Source organism: Stegostoma tigrinum, chromosome 16 (assembly GCF_030684315.1).
Source record: "Stegostoma tigrinum isolate sSteTig4 chromosome 16, sSteTig4.hap1, whole genome shotgun sequence".
NCBI classification, from domain to species: Eukaryota; Metazoa; Chordata; class Chondrichthyes; order Orectolobiformes; family Stegostomatidae; genus Stegostoma; species Stegostoma tigrinum.
Window position 1 is genome coordinate 7,429,013 of NC_081369.1, and position 22,019 is coordinate 7,451,031.

The 22,019-nt window shown below is 43.2% G+C and overlaps 1 protein-coding gene across 6 annotated transcripts in view; it reads right to left on the minus strand.

Moving 5' to 3' along the window:
* Positions 1–22,019, minus strand: part of LOC125459689 (RNA-binding Raly-like protein) — a 1,242,755-nt gene that overhangs the window by 922,562 nt on the left and 298,174 nt on the right. The gene's annotated exons all lie outside the window — the stretch shown is intronic.

Sequence of the window (22,019 nt, forward strand, 5' to 3'; positions counted from 1 at the left end):
ATAACCCCAACGGAGAAACTCAGCAGGTCTGGCGGCACCTTTGCAGGGAGCAAAAGAGTTAACATCCTGGTATTCTGATGGAAGATCACTGGACATGAAATATTCACCCTGTTTCTCTCACCACAGATGTCACCAGACCTGGTGAGTTTCTCCAGCATTCTCTATGTTTGTCCCAGATTTCCAGCATCCACAGTATTTTGCCTTTAATCCAGGATAACGCTCTGGGGATACAATTCTAATGTTGCTCTGTCAGCTGCAGACACTTCAAATTAACTTAATTTCCAGAATGTGGATCGGACGGTCAACGTCAGTAATGTTACAGGAAATGAGCGTCGATTGTTGTTAAAAACCCACTTTATCCTTTTGTAGTAGGGGATATCTGCTGTCCTTACTTGGCCTGGCCTACATGTGCACGCAGACCCATATCAAAGTGATTAATGTTAGGTGCCTTTTGAAAGAGCCAAAGGGTAATTGGAGATGGGCAACAAATGATGCCATTGCCAGCAATAACCAATTACTCGTTTCTCAAAAACAAAGTGTTAAGGCTGTATCGCCAACCCTTGAACACCTACAATTTCTGTGCAGAGGCAGGGGGTGGGGGTGCGTAGAGGGATTTGTTGCTTGCAGGGATGTTGCCTCCTGTACAATGGGGTTACTGTTGCTGGGGGATGAGATGCCCATGAAGTCATATAGAACATCCTGTAAGGTAGGTCACTGTTGCTGGGAATGACTGAGAGGCTGACAGACTCTGAGGACAAAGAGAACAAAGAACAGCAGAGCACACGAACAGGCCCTTTAGCGCACCAAGGCTGCGCCAACACATGGGGTTTCTAAATTAGAAATCTTTTTACCTCTACTGGTCCCTCTCCTCTGGCAGCACATTCTGGGCACTTACCACCCTCTGTATAAAAAAGTTACCTCTCACATTTCCTTCAAATGTACTCCTTTTACCTTAAACTAATGTCCCCTAGTATTGACATTTCTACCCTGGGAGAAATACTCTGAAGATCCATTCTTGTCTGGTCACTATGCTCTCTAGATATCAATTAGACTCTGTGTCAGGCCTACAGGAAGAAGAGTAGCCATTAACTGAGATATTAAGCAGCTCAATTGGTTCCCAGTGGATTAGCTGCATTGTTAACATTTCTGTCAATTTACTGTGGTGGTGAGAACAGATCAGACTTCCCTCCTGGATAATAAAATGTGAGGCTGGATGAACACAGCAGGCCAAGCAGCATCTCAGGAGCACAAAAGACTTCCCTCCTGGTCCCTTTTTCTGCCATGTGGCCAACTCTCCCAGCTCACAGCCCCCTCCCAATAGCTCAGGAAATTTCAGGCTCCCTTTCCTGCCGGGATACAGCATCATCAAACACAAACGTAAAATCATTGAGCAGAGCAAACTCAAGGATCCAAGATCACTCTGAAAGAATCAAGGTTATCATTTTCCCACAACAACTTCATACTAGGCTGCCGTGGAAGAGTTTCGCAACTCATCAATTCAATAAAGAGCTAAAGTCTTTGCAATGAAGAATCAGGAGTGAAGTTAAGCTGTTTTGGAGTTTCACCTTCAGAAATGATTTTGTTTTTGGCTGCAGAAATTCAGTCCACACGTTTGAATGTAGCTATTTTTTCTTGCACGGTTCTCCTCACATCAGCAATCTTGTCCCAGGTTTTCTGCAACTCCTGTCACAACTCTCCAATTTTCCACATTGTGAGACAAACCTTGCATTCCCATAAATACAATCTCAAATTGGGCAATGCCATCTCGTTGAGAATGCTACCTCTTTAATTCAGACAAAACCCGTTCATCTTCAGCACCAACTCTTCATGGTGGGAGCATAATTTATGGCATTTGGCTAATATCGTTGAAGAACTCCAGGCTTGTTCTAGCCTGAAGCACCATGACACCTGCACAGCAGAAGGTCTGCAACATTTCCAGGGGGCAGCTCACCTCTATTTTCTCAAGGACAATCCAGGAGAGGCGACAAACTTCAGAATTCCAGGTCTGTCGCTGCCTTTACCTGTGGCCATTTCACGGCCACAGTTTCCCACATCCTAGTCCCCTGACCCTACAAAGTTCACTCCTGCCTCCTTCACAAAATCCACAACCAGGACTCTTCATAATTTCAGCCTTTTCCTGCTCTAATAAACTGGTTTCTTGATATCATAACTCCATTCCCCACTCTTACACCCCCATTCAATATCTTTCCTCTTATGTTCACGATTCTCTGGATGCTGGGCTTCTGAGCTAGCTTTCTGGTCATGGTCACCTCCTCTAAACCATGAAAATGCACTCTCTCTGCCCAACCATCTCGCATCAGGTTTATCCGAGGCCTCTCAAAACCGTGACGATCTTGTGGCTTCAAGACGCACATTTTGTCTTGACTGTGTTTTTGAAGAGAGATTTTAAGGCAAAGACACCAAGCAGCCTGCCAAAGTCACCAGAGTAAGCAGCTTGTGAGGCCTTGGGTTGTTTTTCTTTCAAAGCTGGAACAATAGAAGCAGCCTGAATGGGTGTGGTCGAAATCAAGATCTTTAGTTTAGCTTTCAGCAGTCGCTGTTGGTCTCTTGAAGAAGCGAAAGCTTTTCAGTTTTTCCCATTCTCGATTATAGTCAAAAGCTGGGAGTTTCTCTTCCTGCTGCCAGAGTTGCATGTGAGACAATTTGATTCTGAACATGGCTTTTTGCCAAGGCTGTGTTTATGGGGTGTTGCTACATTGGAACAGTTAATTAGTAATAGTTGCTGTAGCTATTATTTTATTAAGTTTTCCAATAGATTTAAGTTATTCCAATATTTTCTTTCTTTTGTTGTATTTTATGGCAGATGAATAATGTGTGTTTTGCTTTAGACCGAGTAGCTTCACCAATTAAATGACACCTGGAACGCAACATCTTACATTTACCTTTAAAATAAGAAATAAATTAGGGTCTAAACTATCTGCTGAATATTTTGAGGGGCTTTGATCTTGTCCATTACAATACCTTAACAGAAGGCTAAACAGTTCCCTCATTTTCTTGGCTGAGTCCATTCTCACTTTGATTGACTTCTACTTTAACTCCTCTCATTTTCTCTGTACCATGAGTTGCTCCATCAGTCCCACTCTTTGTGAGGTATCTGGAACATTCCTTGTTCTGGTCCTTCTCCAGCCCCTACTCGTGCCCTCTTTTTCCGATACACTGATGATGGCATCAGTGCTTCCTGTTCAAGTCAGGAATTGGAAACATTAAATCAGTTTTGCTTCAAATTTCCATCTGTCTCTCACCTTCACCTGGTCCATTTCTTCCCTGCCCTGACTTCACTGTTTCCATTTGTCACAACAATATCCAGGACAAATCCCACCCGCTCCCACAGTTACCTTTCCTCACACCCTGCTCCCCGCAAGGACTCCATTTTGTTCTCCTAGTTTCTCCATCTCCATTGCATCCATTCTGATGATGCGACCTTCAACCAAGTTGTCTCCAATATGTCTTCTTTCTCAAGCAAGGAATTTCCCAGCCCCTCCCCATCGCTCTGTGGTTCACAGGGCTGTCGACCATCCCAGAAATATTGTCCTCACTCCTTCCTCTCACTCCCAGAACAACAGCAGGGATGCCTTTGACCTCACTTTTTCCCTGCAACCAAAGCCATCCTTAGCCATTTCCGTTACCTCCAGCAGGATGCCACCACTCAAACACATCTTCCCCTTCCCTCCACTGTTGGCATTCCACAGGGACTGTTCCCTCCATGACACCCTGGTCCACTCCCACATCACCCTCAACCATGGCAACTTCTCAAGAAACCGCAGAAGGTCTAACACCTGCCCATTCACCTCCTTCATCTCCTCTGTCCAAGGCCCCAATGAAGACACATTTTACTTGCACTATGTTCAACATACTGCATTCACTGCTTGCAACGTGATCTCCTTTACATTGGCAAACACAGACTGGGTGACTACCTTCACTCTTTCAGCATCAATGACCCAGACTTTCCAGTTAATTGCCATTTCAATAACCACTTTGCTCTAGCACTATTGTGTCTGTCCTGGGCTGCTACAGTATTTCAAAAAGCTCATTTTCAGCTTTAGGTACTTTACAATCTCTCGGATGAAAAATTGGGCTCAACAACTTCAAAGCACGGCCTCTGACCTCTATTTTTCAACATGCTCTCATTCTCTGGGAGCCTATTTTGCTGTTTCTGGTTAACTTCCCTCCAGCAGCGCAGACTCAGTTTTTGCTTTCTGTTCATTAACACCCATTTTACACTTCGATCTCTCTCTTACCATCATTAGCACGCCCTTCATCCTCTGCTTTGTGTACCTCACAATCTGTTCCACTCATTTCTCCTCCTCCTTTGTCAACATCATGACAAACATTATTTTCCATCCGCTTTTCAGCTCCAAATCAGACTCAAAACATTAATCCTGCGTCTCTCCAACAGATGCTGCTGGAGCTGCTGTGTTTCTCCAGTACCTGGTTTCAACTACTTCTGTTTTGCACCCGAGTTCAGTTTGAGAAATCTATTACTGTCTCCTTTAGCTCTTCCATACTGATACTTCACCATTGGTATTGTGCCTTGCTCCTGCAGAGTTAGACAAAAACATCAAGAGCAATGAGCTCAATGCTTGTAGAGTCTCCCCTATGTACTGCAGGCCTTGGAAAATAGAAGTCAGGGCAAGATTCCTGGGAATCTTTCCAGGCATCCATTTTGCCCGTCAAGGTAGCATAAGGGTACAGGTTGGTGTGGATGGTACCCCTTGCTGGCATTCCTCCTGGGAGGCTCCCCCTGAAATCTAACCTCAAACAGGCTTACCAATGCTCCCTGCTCCCATGCCAACCTGTGTACATCCAACAAACCAGCCTCCACGGACCCCTGTGCGTGGCCACTGGTACTCCATGCTAACCTGTGGCACTTTCATGCCCACAGGAAGTGATGTAGCTATGGTAACGTCACTGGACTGGTGATAGAGAGCCCCAGGGTAATGGTCTGGGGGAAAATGGGTTCAAAGCCCACCACGACAGGTTGTGAAATTTAATTCAACAAAAAAAACCCAGAAGCTAAAAAGCTAGTCTAATTGTTAACGGTCAACAATTAAAAACAAAAGACATCTGATTCACTAATGCCCCTTTAGGGAAGCTAATTGTCCTTTTTAACTGGTTGGCCTACATGTGGCTCATTAACTGCCCTCTAGGCAATTAGAAATGGGCCAGAAATGCTGGACGAACCAGTGACATGAATGAATAAAAATGAGTCATCGTACACCCTGTTCAAAGCCAATTAATCTTCCAGCAACAGTCTTCGGTGAAAAGGTTATGGTGATGGTGTTCCCATGGATCTGCTGTCCTTATCCTTACAAGATTGTAGAGGTTTTTCATTTGGAAGGTGCGTACCCAGAGATAGTGATATCTGAGCTATCAAGGGCTGCAATACCTTGAAAATGACTTCGTCAAGATGTTGCTTAATTAATCTGTGAGACAACTCTCCCAATTTTGGCACAAGGCTCTAGCTGTTGCTCAGGAAGACTTTGCAGAGTTGATTGGGACAGGGGTGTTACTTCTGGAGTGCTGGTTGTTGCTGGATGCTCTGAGCAGTTCCACTCATTTTTGCCAGACTTTGCAGCAGTTAGACATAACTGAGGGACTGGCTAGACCATTGCAGAGGGCACTTAAGAATGAGGGAACATTACTGTTAATCTGGAGAGACATGTAGGTCAGAGCACTTGAGGATAGTAAAAGATTTCTATCTTTCATATGCATCCATGGTGACAACTGATTCCATGACAATCAACAGTAGCTTCATAGTCACTATCAGGCTAGATTTTAATTCCAGACTTATTCATCAAATTCATATCTCTCCTTGGGCACTTTTTCATTTGTTGATTTTTTTTCATGGCATGCTGGAGTTGATGGCCATCCATTTATAACTGCCCTTGAACAGACTGGGATCACTTCAGAGGGCAGTGAAGAGTTAGTCACAATGCTATGGGTCTGATGTCACACGCAGGCCAGACAAGGTGAGGATGGTAGATTTCCTTTAGATTAGATTCCCTATGACGTAGATTTCCCTTTGGGCCAACAAGTCCACACAGCCCCTTGGAGCATCCCACCCAGACCTATCCCCCTGTAATCCACACACCCCTGAACACTATAGGCAATTTAGCATGGCCGATCCACCTAGCCTGCACATCTTTGGACTGTAGAACCGGAGTACCCGGAGGAAACCTGCACAGACACAGGGAGAATGTGCAAACTTCACACAGGCAGTTGCCCAAAGGTGGATTCGAACCCAGGTCCCTGGCGCTGTGAGGCTGCAGTGCTAACCACTGAGCCACCGTGACACCCCACTTACTGAAGGATGTTAATGAAAGCAAAAGGCTTTAATGACAATTGATGTCTTATCGTCACCATTACTGACACAAGTTTTACATTCCAGAATTATTATTAATTTAACTTTCACCAGCTACATTTGAACTGTGTGCGCACAGGACAAGAGTCTGGGCCCATGCACTAATACCCCAGAGACGTTAACACAACACCAAGAGTTCCTCCAAATACCATCCATGTATATTTAAACTCCCAATGTTCCCACCCACCAATTGACTGAAGCTGTGCCATTTTTGTGTTTTCTTTCACGCAGCTTTTCCCTGTCTGTTTTCGGATTATTACTAATTCATTTATGTAGCACCTTTACTGTAGTAAGACGTCCAAAGGTGCTTTACGGGAATTTGTCACTGAGCCCAACAGAAACATAACAGCTGGCCACAGGTTCGTCCGAAGACGCAGGCTCTAAAGCGTGCGTAAACAGAGAAGAGCGAGACAGAAAGTCTTGAGGAGGGGAACTCCAGAATTTGGGGCCCAGGTAGCTGAAGGCACGACTGCTGTAATAAAAAAAAGTGGCAATGCATACAAGGGCAAGGGGTTGCAGGAGATTCTAGGGGTACAAAGCCATGGCCCAACTTGAAAAAAAGGATGAGCATTTTTTTCCCAGTCACGATGTAGTCAGACACATGCCTATTTCCCTATCCCAGTTTTGAAGCCAGAGGTCTGTTGTGAACAGTTTCCTCCAGTTGGTGTTGCTCCAATATTTTCTGCTTCAGATTTGCAGAACCTGCAGTATTTCAATTATTACCTCCTGGCTGGAAACACTCTTCACGTTTACAAAATCGAACAGGATTGCGAAACAGCTGTCCTTCCCAACCCTTTGATTTACACTTTCGCCCGTTGAGACACAGCCCTGGGACAGGTGAGACTTGAGCCCAAACCTTCTGGATTAAAGCTAGGGACACTCCCACTGCACCACAAGACTCTTGCATTGCCTACAGCACCTAGTATTCCCAAGCAATCTCCCATCCAAATACTCAGCAGGCTTTAGCCCACTTAGCTTCAGAGATCTGATAAGACAGAGCATTTTTGCAGGCTAGTAATGATCTGTGTACAGATTATATCCCCATTCAAGAAACAGGACAGTAAAATGTTGTACTATAGTCCTTACAACTCGTCTGTCTTATTAAGTAGAGTTTAAAGTGCTGAACATGATTTTAAATAATCCATTTAAACAAAAATACCCATATAGATGAAGACTGAATCCATTTTCAAGGAGTTCCAGGCAGCTCTTGGGACAAAAGTGAATGGGAAAGAGAGGGGTGTTGGGAATCGTGGTACTGATTTGGATGATCACTGAATAGCCATGCAGGCTCCAAAAGGGCCGAATGGCCTACTCTCATTCCTAATTTCTATGAGGCATAGCCCTAGACCCTGAGACTCATTGCCCCCTTTTTTAAAACAAATCATGACCGTAGAGATTGTAAGGAGTTCAGCCACGTGGACCTCATACGATCTGAGTACCTGATTGGACCAGATTCACAATCGCAATCAGGGAGTCCTGGCTGACAGATATAGACAAGAGTGTCAGAGGTTCTGCTTACTGCGAGAGCTGAGGGAGCCGGGTCAGTGTCAAGGACAATGCACATGTAAATAAAGGGTGGCTTGGTGATGAGATATAGGTCTTTGTGGGGTTATTTTGGCTGCTGTGATAAATAAAAAATGCTATTGCCCTGGAACAACGTGGCCATGCCATCCACTGCAAGTCATGGTCTTCCTCCTTGCTCTTGTGTGTTGCAAAAGCTGAGTTAGTGATGCCCACGAGCTGTCAATGTTCCACCAGCTGGGAGTGTTTGATTTGCTTAAATTGTCAGTCGGCATTTACCAGTTTTCTAGATTAGCATGCAGTAAGCTTCAGGCTTTTAAAATCCCAGTTTGCTGCCATTTGTTTGCAATTCCTTAAGTTAAATTCCTTAAGTCCTGTTAGTTTGGTCTAATCTCAGCAGTACGATGAACAATGTTCCTTCAATTGGGGCTGTTCAGCGCTGGAAGAAGAAACAAACGTTGCTTCATTCCTCCAAAAAGGGGTCAAACATGAGCAACTTTTTCAATTACAAACACAAGGAAAAATACATTAGCTAACAGCTGGGTGGCCTGCAAAAATAATACTTTGCTTTTCTAAGAGAATGATTTGCAGCAAAATGAAACGATACGGGCTACCTGAGCAGCGCTTCATTTTCTAAGGTCGATGCTTTCAAAGCTTTCTTTTGAGAATGGCAGCATTATGTTTCAAAACAATTTTATTTTATAAATCCCACTTCAGGACCCAACTGATTTTGTCAGATGTTGGAATGCAAAGCAGCTCATGGCCTTCAGCTTTGACCTACTTTGTTGTAGCATAGCTACAAAAGAGCTAATAGAACCACTAATGCCTTTTTCTCCCTTAAAACTTGATGTTAGGCAAAAATTGCAAACCACACTTAGAACATAATATGGAGACAGAGAGCAAGTCAATGTTTCAAGTCTAGATGGAGTCATCCAGACTCAAAACATTAGCTTGCTGTTTCTCCATGGACGCTGCCTGACCTATTGCGATCTCAACCACAATCTAGATTCAGTTCTTAGTACAGTTGCCTTTTCCCTTTGGCAGCTTGGACCAAAACCAGTCCTGACTAGGCGGCACGGTGGCTCAGTGGTTAGCACTGCTGCCTCACAGCGCCAGGGGCCCAGAATTCAATTCCACCCTCGGGCAGCTGTCTGTACGGAGTTTGCACATTCTCCCCGTGTCTGCGTGGGTTTCCTCTGGGTGCTCCAGCTTCCTCCCATAGCCCAACGATGTACAGGTTATGTGGGTTGGCTGTGCTAAATTGTCCCAAAGCATGCAGGGATGTACTGGCTAGGTGGGTTAGCCAAGAGTAAATGCAGGGTCACAAGGATACGGTAGGGAGGTGGGTTCGGAGGGCGTGTGTGAACTCGATGGGCCGAATTACCTGCTTCCACACTGAGGGGACTCCATGACCATAGCAGAACATTCATTCACTTCTAGAAATCCTGCAAGTGACAGGTCTCAGCCCTGCTTCTGGTGGGATTCACAGTGGAGATTGCCAGAGGATAACAGGGCCAAATAAGTCGGTTCTTCAGGCTGGGAAGGTGAAGAACATGCTTTTTGCTTGTAGATTAAAATCAGATCCTGCATTTTCCTTTCAATATGCATCATTCCTCTTTAATGGAACAGAGCTGGGCTCACTCGAATGGGGCATTTGGTTTCAGTTGCTCAGCATTTCCATGTCAAGTGCAACATTACAGCAAAGGCTAGACATTGCCCTGTACTCCGTGCTCCAGTCCTGAATGATGCTACCAAAACAAAAGCTCAGCTCTGCACATTGGTAATCAGATCAAGATTGTCCGAGTTCATTTCTCGCAGCGTCCTTCCAGCCAGATACCTGGGCCGTTGTTGGACAGAGCACCCAGATATTAACCGGTGGAGAAAATGCGTCAAAGGTTAACATTTTTCCACAGTTAAAGACCAACAACGTACTATTTCAGATGCTGTAAGAACTGAATCTCACACCCTGCCCTCTTAGGAACCTGAAAGAGAAGCTGACATCTTGGTTTTCCGGAAAGGATCCAGGGTGGTCGGGAATGAGGCAGAACCACCAGAGGAGACCAAACATAGCCAGCCTGGACAAGACAGATGGAATGGCAGCAGCGCAGGCAAACCGGTCAATGTTCACATTGGTAACAGCCACAACCATCTCCCTGCTCCTTCCTACTCACTCAAACTCTGCCACTCCACACAACACTCCTACACTCACAGGCCACCAATCTTTGATTTGATTTGATTTGATTTGATTCATTTTTGTCGCATGCGCTGAGATACAGCGAAACACACTGCTTTCTGTGCTAATCAGACAAATTCTACTTCACATAACCACATCAGGGTCATAAAACAGAATGTACAATAGGTACAGGGAAGGTGTAAAGAAAAATCAGCTCTAATATACGAGAGATCTGTTCATAAGTCTGACAACAGAGGGGAAGAAGCTGTTCTTGAATCTGTTGGAGCATGTATTCAAACTTTTGTACCTTCCGCCTGACAGAAGAGGCTAGAGGGGAGTACAACCGGGATAGGAGTGGTCTTTGATTATGTTGGTAACTTTCCTGGGGCAGCGGGAGGAATAGATGAAGTCAATGGATGGAAGGCTGGTTTGTAAGATGGACCAGGCTACATTCACAACTCTCTGTTGTTTCTTGCAGTCTTGGGCAGAGCAGGTACCATACCATGCTGTGATGCATCCTGATGAAATGTTTTCTATGGTGCCTCTAACCTCTCTCTTGCATGCAGCGTCTTTGCTCAGTAGCTCGCTCCCACCCTCATCCTCTCCCGTTGCTAACCCTCCTGCCCCCTGGCTACATTGCTGGTAGCCTCTGAGTAAGTGTAGAGAGAGGGAGCACTAAGACTGGAAGCTCAGCATTGTACGATGCACTCTGTGCATACATAGGAGATAGCTACGGGGGCATGTGGACTTGGCAGGAGCACGCAAGTCAAAGGTTTTCCTGAGCTGCAAAGTGAGGTCCTGAAGTGGGTTTGAGCTGGTCCGAGAACAGCTAGGATGGGATGCAGCTAGAGGCTTGCCAATGCTAACTTCCATGGATGAGGCTAACGGTGTCCATGGAGGTCCAAGGTCACATTGGTGAAAACAAAAGAGCTCAATGCCAATCTGCATCCACCAGTAGCCACAGAAACCTTCATGTTGGGTACTGCCACTGTCTAATTTCTAAGGAGAGTTGAGGGGAGAATCTCATGGTGCATGAGGCAAGCTGGGTCATTCAGGAGATGGAAATACTAACAGTCCCTGCTTGTCGGTGAGGTTCTAATCTCACTTTAAGGGGAAAACTGAAAAGATTTTTCTTTAACGTTTTTTGTTTTCTGTCTCCCTGGATTTACTCACATTTCATACCATTACCCACCTTGCTCTCAGCATGGGGTCATTCTGTCCTCAACATTTGAACAGGGCGTTTTACTCAATGCTTTAAAATGTCTGATCCTCTGTTTAAAAATCGTTCCTTTTACTCTCTACCCAATCTAGGCTTAACCACAGAAAGTCATCAACAGACACACAAACAAATTGATCGAGTGAATCTACACTTCCCTTTCCTCGGGCTAATTCTTTGACCTCAATTTTAACAGTCATACTTATTCATTCAGGCAAGTTACATTATTTGCTGCATTTAATTCCCTTTGCATCCACCTGGACAGCATGTGCACATATCCCAATGCAATGTGTCTGTACAGTCCTGTGCAATTGCATCAGAATATTGATGCTTTGTACCCACTGATGACAGGATTAATACTCATGCATGCAACAGTGATTTCACATTCTGAGTGGGTATGAATTTATAATTATTGTGAACCCTGAGTTCTTCCCAACAGATGGCACATTCTTCAGGAAAGGTTCTGCTGTGTTGATGTCCTTATCAGAAAGGGCAAACCCTATTGCTTTACTGCAGACTCAAACTTATCACTAAATGACTGGCGTCTCACAGTTTACATTGATCACACTATCCACTCTCAGTGCAGGTTACAGCCTCATAAGGATTCAATCTGATCAGATACAGATTTTCCAACTCAACAAATTCCCTAAATCTAGAAGCAGTGGACTAGGGCAGACTAACAATCATGTAAAGCTCATTTTAAGGTGTGCTTCAGGGTTTAGCTTCTCTTGGTAAATAACTGAGCAAATGGTAGAATTTTGTACTAAGTGATGACAGCCCTCAAATCGTGCATTTGGCATTGTTATAGCCCACTTAGTTAAGTGTGTTTATGCTTCAGCTTTCAGGTTCACCACAAAAGTTAATGAATTCATCAAAGTTTCCAATTTACCTGTCTGTTGGAATCAAATAAACAGAAAACATTGACCAGGTTCTTACTGTTAACAAGAATTGCTACTTATTACAAATAACTTTGTTTCAGCCAAAAGTAAACAAAACTATCAACAGATAACTCTGTTAGTTGAAAATCTAACCCATTTAAAACCCTTTATATATGCATACAGATGGACATGGTGTTATGGGGTGGAGTGAGTGAGGAAATCAGCTCACAGGCTTCAATGAGATGTTTCTTCTGTTTCCCAATACCTTACATTCTTTGATCCCCTGTCTTCAGGCTCTTTCACTTCTTCGCAAAAGGCACGGGGCAACTGGTGCACTAATTACAAAGTCTCTGGTTAAGGGAAACAGTCTCTAAGAATTGGCTGGAGAAAATAACTGGCTTTGTTCAGGTTTCAGATGCTTCAGTATAAGAGAGATAGAGACACAGAAAACTAACATTTCCAGCACTCTGAAGGCATTTCTCTCTTATCCTGTAAACCCAATGTGTTCCCCTGCCCAGGGAGCACCAGAAGTCCAGCAGATGACCTCTGGCATTCGCAACTGGGTACTATGACAAACCAATGAGCTACCTGTTGCTGGCTGAACTTCCACGTATGTCCTCACCTTGCTAGCCTATCTCCCCTTCCCCATAGCTTGCAAAGCAGCTGTGTAAATTGAACTCACAATGAGGTCAAGTAGCCTGTTTTCAAAAGTACAACCAATCTTCCCCCAATGCCTAGCTATGAAAAGAATCCTTTTCCATTTCAGTCCATAAACAAATACTATAGAAAAATAAAAAGATGTGGTCTTTAAAATATAAAATATTTATGGTCCAAGAGGAAATGGAGAAAACATCATGAGAAAATAATGTATATAAGAGCAAAAGGACTATTTTTTGCCACTGAATTTAAGCTTCCAAATAAATGTGTTTCACCACTGGTTTGATCATCTAACTGCATTCTCACCTCAGTCTTAAGGGCATATTAGGATGGAATAGGTGTTATCTTAAATGGTTAAAAAGCTCAAAACAGGAGAGGGTCAAGGACACTTAGCAATCCATGCACACAATGCATCAAAATGTAATGACCAAAAAAAATCAAGAAAACATAATCAAAATCTGGCCTTTACATCTAGAACAGTAGGGAACAAGGTCGCAAGAATCCCCCACACTGTAGGGACTTTATGATTTTATGAACTGCAATTTAGAAGGCTAAAGGGTGACTTGATGGATGATTTCCAGATATTAAGAATACATTGGATAGATCGAGGGGGGGAAAAAAAGGACTGCATGGGGAGTCTTGGATGAGGGAGTTATTGTTCTAAAAATACTAGCCAGATCCTGCAGGAATGAAATTAGCGAAGCATTCCTTCCCACAAAGCTTGATAGAATTTTGGCATATTCTTCCACCAATTACAAGGGTTAGATCAGTTGTAAATTTTAAAACACCTTTTAAATCTGAGGTTTATCGATTTTTTTTAACACGAACCAATGGAATGAAGAAATATGGACCAAAGCCAGGTAATCAGACTTAGGATTCTGACAGCCTCAAACTTGCTGAACTGTCTCTGCTTTTATTTACTTGGGAGACGTAGGTGTTGGAGGTATGGCCAATGTTTACTGACTGCCGTTGAACTGAGTGGCTTGCTGAGCCATTTCAGCAGGCAGTTCAGAATCGACCACCCTACTGCATCTTGAGAGTCACGTGCAGGCCATAATCAACCTCTGAAAGGACATTAACGAACAAGATGGGTCTTTATGACAGTTGGCAAAGATTACATACTGACATTAGGGTTACTTGCCACGGTAAGGTTAACCTGCATTCCCAGACCATCAACTGAGGATTCTGAGTTACTAATCCAGTGACATTATGACTTCACCACCACATCCCATAATGATGGAACAAGTTCAAGGTTCAAGCTCTTCCTACATTCCTTTTCTTATTAAACAATTGGGAGTGACACTCTTGTGTGAAACTGAGAGAATGCTGTCCAGTTGGAGGCGCCATATTTTAGAGAGTTATTATACTGCATCCCATTTGGTTGTGTGGGTGATAATCTCAAACCTCCACTGGAAGAAGAACCTTGTCTGCTCCACCAAGACAACTGCCGTTGGAGAAACCATTAGAATTTACCATTGACCTGCATTCTCTCTCCACCTCCCAGGAAATCTCTTCGCTTATATGCGCCATTGTTGCATGCGTATGGAATCATGTATACAATGTATAGCTAACAACCTAGACCTGGCCAATATCACTGCTACCCCATATCAGGTAACAGGCCGTCCTGCAGAACCAGCACCTCAAGGCAAAACCAAAACATCACCACTACGCATATCTGAAAATGCGTTTAACGCAAAAGTAGTCAGCTCATCTCAATGTCACCTCCAAATTGGACGACACATCATCTGGTAGCTGTTATTCCCACTTTCCCTGGTGCATCTGGTTTATTCTAGATATCTATAACCCAAGACAGTTCTAATCATGGACTATACCAAATGTTCTTTGTAAAAGCAAGGTATGCCACAAGAAAATCCGTAAACTTTGTAAGACTTTTGCAATTATTAAAGGTGAACCCTTTTACATGGATCCATCTGAAAATCAAACCAGATAATTCAGTCTTCTCCCTCTCACCTTCTAGTTGTTGATTAGTTGACCTGCCTAAGCAAGGTATACTTGCTCAGAAGCAAAGGCTTTTTATACTCTTCCTCCACACAAAGAAGCTGTGCATTTACACTATCTTGACTATCAACATTCAGTAAGGTGGTCGATTCTGAACTGCCTGCAGAAATGGCCCAGCAAGCCACTCAGTTCAAAGGCAGTTAATAAACACAACAAACGATCAGTTTCACCACTGACCAGCGTCACAAAGGTGCCATGATTTCCATGTTGGTTTGATCAATTATCTCATTAAGACTGATAATATCTCCTTGGAAAGAGCTTGTCTCTTGCTTTTCTTGACCTCTGACCCCAGCGTAGTTTACATTCACCACTTTTATGGCATCCAAACAACTATATGATATTGACAAGACACAATTCTATGACACTCACAAATTTAGCTGATAAATAGCCCATATTATCACATCTGATTAACAGTGTCTTAAATAAACCTGCAGCTTTTTCAGAGTTACTGCAACAGTTCTACCAGTTCATTTCTTGGTGTAAACAAAAACAGAAAAAAACACACCAACACAATAAACCAGTGACTTTTCTAATCATTGGGTCATCATCAGGCTTCGTATGTTTTCTCCTTCTCATTCCATTTACCTTATTTAACTTTATTTCAGTTAACCCAGCGAAGTTTTAGATTAATATATACAACCAACAAGCTGCAAATGGGACCACTGGCCATTTAATGTCAAGCCCCACAGTCTGAACCCTGGCCTTGGTTAAGATGAAACACAGTCACTTCAAACACAAAATCTTCAGATATAAATTGGCAATGGAGATAAGTGGGGTCTTCCAGATTCTCGGCTGTGTTGCTGGTTCAGTTATCCATTCCTCCCGCTGCCTCAAATGCACATAAATATAGTCTTGTGTGTGTAAGAGATATAATGGTTTGTTTGGATACAGTCAAACTGCAATGTGTTCATTTCTTTGACATGCTACTGCATAGAACCAAACTGCACTTGTGACTATATATACTAACATCTTTTATGAATAAAGTCTATTTTTGAAATTATAACAAAAATCAGGCCATGTACAAAGAGAACCACTGAACTCTTCAAATGATTAGAACACTGATACTAACACTAGCAATGAAATGAAAGAAAGGCATTTTGGGATAAAGTTTCTTGCCCAGAACACCAACATCTCTCACCCCCAGAAAAAGAAAATCGTTGTAAACACAAAAATACTATGATTGTTTATTGTTGGCTGATTTGGAAGCTGGAATAAGCTGCAGCAGAAGTAGCCTGAGTACAAACAAGACTTCTTCTCACAGCAGCTACACCTCATAATGACAACAGCGCCAGTTAATCCTATTAAGCTCCCATCAATACTAACAGTAGCAGCAACTCATGTCCAATTCAGAGAAAAGCTCCATTTCATTCTAATATTCATGCTAATCCTCTCAAGTATTACAATAAAGCTCATTTCAAATAACAAGTCAGCAAAATTGGTTTTGATACATTTTCCCAATTACAAAGCGTAATTTTCTTTTGCACTGAATTGGCAATTATCATAGCAGATTTTTCTTTTCTCCTGCTGTATTCTAAAATCTATAACAAAATAAGCTTTCCTACACGCGTTACCAGTGTTTAAGTTAGACAAGAAAGGGGACACTCATCAATGGGAGTCATTTCAATAATGTTGCCAATAGGTGACAGCAGAAAAGGGTCACCATGAGCGTTAATATTTTGGCTCATTCAAGACACCCTAATGCACAGAAACTCAAACTCATCAATTGGGCAACAATTCCATATATTTATACAGCACCTGTAATGAACGTAGTTAGGTGCAGCCGTAAGCCATTTGCCCCCTTCTGCCTCTTCTACTGGTCAAAAGGATCACGGCTGATCTGCTCGGAACCTCTCATTCCCTTATTTAACAAGGATCTATCCTCGAAAAAATAAAAGAAATTGCTTACACCTTGCTTGGATGAAGACAGGTCCGAAGACTCACAGCACCCAGCAAATATAAAGGTCTCTCCTCCTCCCTAATTTAAATGGGTGACCCTTGAATTTTACATGGTGACACTCAGCTCTCGATTCTCCCATTAGAGCAAACATTGCCTTTGCAAGAATCCTGTCAAGGCCGGTCAGGATAAATCTTGAATAATAAAATGCACCTGGATACTTTTCAGTGTGCTCTCAAAAAGCAAGCCAAATAAGACAACAGATTATCTAAAACAGAGAGAAGTATCTCAATGGAGGAGAGGTAGTGAAACATGACAAAAGGTAGGAGAAGGAAATCTAGGATTTAGGGGGATGAGTGAACTTAAGGTGTGAATGAAAGGCGTGAAATCTCGATCTTAACTGTGATGTGAATGAACTGAACCAGACTGAGGTTGGAACTCAGCACCACATCCACCACTGCCCTCACGAACTGAGCCACTGACACACACAGGGTTATGTTTACAATTAGTAGCCCAGCTCCTGAAGTAACACTGCAAATCAGCTGTTTATTACAAAATAAAATCAATTGAAATTTCAATCAAATCGAATTAAAAGTTGGATTTGTTCCTGTAAGAGATGGTGATCCATAGAAAAGAAGGGTCTCGACCTAAAACGTCAGCTTTCCTGCTCCTAAGATGCTGCTTGGCCTGTTGTGTTCATCCAGCTCCATACTTTGTTATCTTGGATTCTCCAGCATCTGCAGTTCCCATTATCTCTCTCCCCAGAACTTTATCTGGGTCTCTGGATTAACAGCCCAGTGATAATACCACTAGGCCATTGCCTCCCCTATAAATTCAAAACAAAAATCCAGAATAAAATGCTAGCCGACAGTGACCATGAAACCACAGTCAATTGTCATAAAACCACATTTGGTTCGCTCAGGGAGGGAAATCTGCAGTCCTTACTTGGTCTGGTCTACATGTGACTCAAGACCCACAGAAACGTGGTTGACCCTTAACTGCTCTCTTCGCAATTTGGGAAGGACAATTAGTGGTAGTCCAACCCGTAACACCAACATCCTGTAACGTAAACACAAATCAAATATAGGCTGACCCCCTAAAAAAAACAGGGTTATTTCCACGGTGGGTGCCAACACACTAAAGATTGTCTAGGAATGAAAGATTAAATCTTTAGCATGTTGTTGTTTAAAATCATTGAGAAAGAAAAGAGTGTTTTTTTGAACAAATGTTTTGAACAAATTAGTTATAAACCCATTGGTGGAAAATTCTTGCCCTTGGCTGATAGTCACAGGTCATCCAACAAGGTAACAGAGAATCTCTCTGCTTTGTGATTGGTGTAGGAAGGGTGTGCACCAATGATGAACATGGTGGGTGGCAATGATGAGAGAACTGGAGTGGATCAGGTCATAACAGGACATCACATGGTGAAAGCTCCAGGAGGAGTTATTGGCAACTGGTGGCATAACTTCCCGTCGAAAATGATGGATGGTCCAAGTGTGATACATGCTGCAGAGCAGCTCATTTTGCAGCCTCTCCATGCAGTCCTTTCACTGCCCACACAGAAAGCAGCATGAGGTTCCATATTCATGCATAAAACATTCAACCTTTTCTATTTGTCTCATAAGTTAGGAATTTTAATTTCCTCTCCATCGCACATTTTCAAAAATCCCATTTACAGCAAATGAGATGCTGACAACAGGAATTCACTCTGTAACTGTGGTGAAAGCGTGTACATAATTATCGAAATAGATTCATTACAAGAACATTGAATATTTAGTTCTTTGGATGAATGCTGGCTCAGTGCTCACTAACTTCTCAAAACCCTGTGATGACCGCAGCAGCAATAAGATGACATGACCATTAGATGTAGAAGCAGAAGTACGCCACTCAACCTTATTGAGGCAGCTCCACCATTCTATGAGATCAATGGCGGATCTGATAATCCTCAACTCTGCTCTCGTGCCTTTTCCTCATAACCCTTGTTTCCCGTACTGCTTAAAAATTTGCCTATCTCAGCCTTAAATGGACTTAAATGACCCAAACTCAACATCCTTTTGCGGTAAAGAATTCCTCAGATTCGCTACCTCCAGAAGAAATTCCTCCTCATCTCTGTCTTAATCTGTCTTAATGTGTGATGCCCTCCGGTCCTAGGCTCTCCCACAAGGGGAAACAACCTCTCCACACCTACACTGTTAAATCCTCCAAGAATTTTGTATATTTCAACGTGGTCAGCTTTCATTCCTCTTAGCTCCATTGAGTACAGGTCCAACATACTCAACCTCTCCTCGTAAGGCAGTCCCTCCTTATCTGGTATAACCAGGTGTACAGCTGAATAAACATAGCAGGCCTAGCAGCATCAGAGGAGCAGGAAGGCTGACGTTTCGGGCCTAGACCCTTCTTTTTTCTGAAGACTACAATGAAACAACAATGAGAAAACAGAAGGAAGCTTCTGAAAAAAAAAATTCTGAAGAAGAGTTTTCATCAATACGTTTGAGCTGATCAACGTACTCCTCTCCTACAACACTCGAAACCCAATTTATATTGGGTGAGTTACATCCAACAATGATGGGATGAGTATGTGAGCATTTGTAATCATTAGGTCATCATTGAAATATTCCCCACCTTGGAGCCATTAGTGCAAACAAAGGAGTGGATGGTAATACAGATCCCCAACGCATGTACTCCACTACCCAGTTAAAACTGAATCACTGTGTCACAGAAATTCTTGCCTCCTACACATATGTATCAATTTTGTTGCATAAGTTGTTCTTCAGTCAAGGAGAGAGCAGCACACATGCTCCTTAATTGGCAGCTTCATTAGTTACAGAGATAGCAGGAACTGCAGATGCTGGAGAATCTGAGATAACAAGATGCAGAGCTGGATCAACACAGCAGGCCAAGCAGCTACAGAGGAGCAGGAAGGCTGATGTTTTGGGCCTAGACCCTTTTGGACTCTTCTTCATTTCTGAAGAAGGGTCTAGGCGCCCAAAACGTCAGCTTTCCTGCTCCTCTGATGCTGCTTGGCCTGTTGTGTCATCCAGCTCTACGCCTTGTTATCTCAGCTTTATTAGTTGTTGCAAAGAAGCACTGTAACTTCAAACATTCACACATGGATTGAACACATTGCACTGCCATTTATCAGTCAGATGAAAACAGGTAATTCAGGGAGGGGCAAGCATCCAGCTCCCCAATTAATGCAGTTTCCAGGACACTGCTCTGCAAGTTTCCTCTCTGGATGAGTTTCCTCTTCAGATGCTTATCCAATTCCCCTTTGAAAAATCCTGATTAAATCTGCCTTCATCAACATTCCCAGTTAGTGCACTACAGATCCTAACCGCTGGCTGCGTTAAAAAGATGTTTCCTCATGTTACAATTGTTTCTTTTGCCAGTCACCTTGCATCGTTGACTTATCATTCTTGACTTTCCATCGATGGGAGCAATCTCTCTGTCTATGCTATTCATGGTTGTCACTCCAAATTGCTCTCAAGCTTCTCTGAGGGGAACAACTGTGGTTCCTCCGACATACCCACGTATGACAGTGATGTGCCCATAGAATCTTTATCATGTAGCTGCTGTGCCCATGTCCAAAAGCATTGCATCCTCCTTCAGGTGTAGTGTTCAGAATTAGACAATACTCCAGTTGAGGATAAACCAGTGTGTATAAAGATTCATGTCAACTTCATTTCTTTTGTAGTCAATGCTTCTACCTCGAAGGCCAAACGCCTTGTTGACCACTTTCTCAGTCTACCCTGCCACCTTCAATGTTTTCTGCACATATATCCTCAGGTCCTTTTCTTTTATTGGGCTTCAGTGGTTAAGCCAGAATTTATTGCCTATTCCCCACTGCCCCTGATCGATGTGTCCTGCTAGGGCATTTCAGAGGGGATTGCTATGGGTCTGGAGTCACCTGTAGGCCATACCAGGTAAGGATGACAGATTTCCTTCCCTAAAGCACATTAGTTAGCCAGATGAGCTTCTTATAACAATCAACAACAATTACCATTAGACAAAGTTTTAATTTCAGTTTTGTTTTTACTGAATCCAAATTTCTCCTTGTGTCATAAATGGTGCAATTCAAATCTATATAAATCTATATCCTCAGAACATGAGCTCCCAGACACTACCAAAATACTAATTCCTCCTTTCTACATCCCTTCAGAATTGTGACCACCACTTAAATTGCTTTTCTTGCTCATCCTACCAAAATGTAACATTTCACACTTTGCTGCATTACGTCTCATCAACTACTGTACTGCCCATTCCACCAGCTTGTGTTCAGTCTCAAAGCTGGTCATTGCACACCTCATCACTCAAATTACTTCCAGGTTTGGGTCACCTATGAGAGTTTTGAAACTTGCTCTCAGGGTAACACTTTCTGCAGACAAGAAACCTTCATGAATCTGCACTGAACTGCTTTCTCCAGTGGATCAGTATAAACCAGAATATTGTAAGTGAGCAAATTACTTTCTCTTCTTTACTGTGATGACAAATTGACTTTGTTTATTTCGGCATACCTGAGTGACTGATTTGGAGAAGCTACTTACAGGTATCGAACTCTCCCTCTGGAGTAGCATCCTACTTACAATCTAGATCCTGGCAAAGAAGGTGGTGAAAGACAATCATTCCCAGATATAAAAGAATCTTCAAACAGGGAGGAGAAGATAGTGAGACATTGAAGACTCATTTAAAGAAATAAGGTTGTATATCAGAGCCTGGGGATTCTATGGTGGAGTAACTCATCTCCTGACTCCTCAAAACCTGTCCATCATCTGCAAGGCACGAGTCGGGAGTGTGATGGAATACTTCCCACTTGCCTGGATGGGTGCAGCTCCAACAACAGTCAAAAGAAGCTTCACACCATCCAAGACAACGCAGCCCCCTTGATGGGCACCGCACCCACAAGCGTCCACTCCCTCCACCATCGATGCTCAGTAACAGCAAAATGTACCACCTGCAAGATGCAGTGCAGAAACTCCCCAATGATGCTTAGACAGCACCTTCCAAATCCACAACCACTTACAACTAGAAGGACAAGGGCAGCAGACACATGGGAACGCCACCCCCTTCAATCTCCCTTTTAAACTATTCACTGTCCTGACTTGGAAATACATCAGAAAGACTTTAGGAGCCTGGACAGGTCTCAATATGCGGTTGCACATGTCACTATGTTCCATGGCTGGCCTCTTACCCAGCAATCCACAGGAAACAGAATGTGCCCTATCCTCACCACAGGGCTCACATGGGCAAGCAGGGTACCAGCTTAGGGATGGAGCATGTAC